Source organism: Penaeus japonicus, unplaced genomic scaffold, assembly GCF_977035675.1.
Source record: "Penaeus japonicus unplaced genomic scaffold, GWHDUDI00000001_assembly GWHDUDI00000011, whole genome shotgun sequence".
NCBI classification, from domain to species: domain Eukaryota; kingdom Metazoa; phylum Arthropoda; class Malacostraca; order Decapoda; family Penaeidae; genus Penaeus; species Penaeus japonicus.
The window spans coordinates 1,318,499-1,320,998 of NW_028234413.1; the positions used below are offsets into that span (position 1 = coordinate 1,318,499).

General features: G+C 34.2%; 5 non-coding genes across 5 annotated transcripts; all 5 read left to right on the plus strand.

Moving 5' to 3' along the window:
- Positions 1 to 1,224: 1,224 nt before the first annotated feature.
- TRNAT-UGU (transfer RNA threonine (anticodon UGU)) lies at positions 1,225 to 1,296 on the plus strand. The gene has a single exon. It is a non-coding gene; the product is annotated as a tRNA-Thr (tRNA).
- A 72-nt stretch (positions 1,297 to 1,368) lies between these two features.
- Positions 1,369 to 1,440, plus strand: TRNAT-UGU (transfer RNA threonine (anticodon UGU)). Its single transcript has one exon. It is a non-coding gene; the product is annotated as a tRNA-Thr (tRNA).
- A 72-nt stretch (positions 1,441 to 1,512) lies between these two features.
- TRNAT-UGU (transfer RNA threonine (anticodon UGU)) lies at positions 1,513 to 1,584 on the plus strand. Its single transcript has one exon. It is a non-coding gene; the product is annotated as a tRNA-Thr (tRNA).
- A 72-nt stretch (positions 1,585 to 1,656) lies between these two features.
- Positions 1,657 to 1,728, plus strand: TRNAT-UGU (transfer RNA threonine (anticodon UGU)). Its single transcript has one exon. It is a non-coding gene; the product is annotated as a tRNA-Thr (tRNA).
- A 72-nt stretch (positions 1,729 to 1,800) lies between these two features.
- TRNAT-UGU (transfer RNA threonine (anticodon UGU)) lies at positions 1,801 to 1,872 on the plus strand. The gene has a single exon. It is a non-coding gene; the product is annotated as a tRNA-Thr (tRNA).
- The last annotated feature ends 628 nt before the right edge of the window (positions 1,873 to 2,500 follow it).

Consider the following 2,500-nt stretch of genomic DNA (forward strand, 5'->3'; position numbering starts at 1 on the left):
TAGTGTAAGTAAGACCTCTATTCACTATGTCCTGTATCAACATGTCCTGTACGAAATACTTAAACAAGAACATTATGTTTCCTTAATGGTCTTCTGACTGAAGAAAAGTTGTATATGATTATATATATATATATATATATATATATATATAATCATATAGTATTTCCATTGTCTTTTTTCTGATTATATTGTTACCACTTAATCCAGTCCCCACTTGTTTCTTCAAACTGTGTGAATATACTATTATAATTTTTTTTCTTCTGTAATTGACTATAAAAATTCTGAAGACAGAATCTTAGGAAAAAAAAAAAATATATATATATATACACATCTATACATATATCTATGTATATATATACATATATAAATATACATAGACAGTATACAACGCAATTAGAGTAAGGCAATGTTCTGAATGTTTAAATAATTGTTTCATAAGAATCATCATCATTGCAAACACGAATAACAGATTCTTTTATAAATGGACATTAATATTTCCATGTATTCCATAACGAGATAATGTTTGTTAGTCTTTAAGTAAGAAAAATATAAGTAATAAAGTAAATATCAGTTATCTTGTTATATACCAGGCTATCAATATATAACATTAATTTTACTGGAAATATTTAGAAACTATACAATCTTATGGCTCTGTGTCTTTACCAAAACTTTTGTGTCCACGTAATTCATTGTTGGAATCTATCTGGAACAAACTGTTTGGAGATCATTGCCAAAAATAAGTTACTCTTTGTACAAAAAACTGCTCTTACAACAAAGCAGTTCTTCAAAACAATCAATTATTATATCATAAAAGGTTTATTTCAAAATGCTGTTGACAACCATGACTATTCTACGTAACAATTCTATATTGATGAGCAATTATTGTAATCAATATTCTTACGCAACATTCGTCAACTGTAATTTGTTACGTTCTTCATTGATTTTTGTTTTTCAAGGTTCACTAGAGACGAGTTGATTAAAAATATCCGAATCATCTTGACAGTTTGATCACTTAATAAGACATCCTATTTATTTTCTTCGTCAGAAGGCTGGCCATTTGTCAGTAACAGATTTATAAATCAGGAAATTGGATGCCTTATGAGAAAAAGAACAGAGCTATGATCATGTGATCATTTAAAAGTGGGGTAGATTCCAACCAATTGTAGAGTTCATCAACGCCCATATTTACTACAAGTAAAAGAACTCAAACCCTTTAAAATATAAGCCTCCTTAGCTCAGGGGCAGAGCACTGGTCTTGTAAACCAGGGGTCGTGAGTTCAATTCTCACAGGGGGCAAACCTTTAATATTCATCATGCATGTGTCAAAGAGGAGCTTCATATATCACAGATATTGACATCTGTACAGATGCCTCCTTAGCTCAGGGGCAGAGCACTGGTCTTGTAAACCAGGGGTCGTGAGTTCAATTCTCACAGGGGGCAAACCTTTAATATTCATCATGTATGTGTCAAAGAACAGCTTCATATATCACAGATATTGACATCTGTACAGATGCCTCCTTAGCTCAGGGGCAGAGCACTGGTCTTGTAAACCAGGGGTCGTGAGTTCAATTCTCACAGGGGGCAAACCTTTAATATTCATCATGTATGTGTCAAAGAACAGCTTCATATATCACAGATATTGACATCTGTACAGATGCCTCCTTAGCTCAGGGGCAGAGCACTGGTCTTGTAAACCAGGGGTCGTGAGTTCAATTCTCACAGGGGGCAAACCTTTAATATTCATCATGTATGTGTCAAAGAACAGCTTCATATATCACAGATATTGACGTCTGTACAGATGCCTCCTTAGCTCAGGGGCAGAGCACTGGTCTTGTAAACCAGGGGTCGTGAGTTCGATTCTCACAGGGGGCAAATCTTTAAAGTCAGTCAAGCATGAATCAATAGTAAGTGGCTATATCATCATCGTCAAAAAGTTCATCACATTACAAAGCCCGAAGTAATGAATGAAAGAGAGTGGGCTGTAAAAGCTGAAACACAGCCATTGACCTGGATCTTACGTGGGAGTAATATTTCGGATATTATCTACACGGTTAAGAGGACTCCAGATCAATTATAATGGCATTTGCCTCTCAAATATTGACAAATACTTAACTGACACGACTTATCTTGCTACAAATACTGTGATAATAATCAACATCACACATCAACGTAATTAATTATTGTATACTCATTATGTTTAGTAATACTATTAATAATGTCTGTATAATCATCACCATTGACATTATTAGAAACATTCTTATCACAGTTGAGTGGTGTGAAAATCAACACTTTCTCAAAGATAGCCTCTAATGGTACTCACCGATAGCATGTATAGCCTCAATAAAACTGAATGATAGAAGTGAAATATCTACACATAAATCCGTAGGCCAGTCGCGTTCAATCGGCTGTGATTTGTTTTCATAGTTCATAAAGATATGAAATAATATTGTTCAAATGTTCCGTTCACGCCAAACCAATCGTGTCAAAGCGAGTTACATCG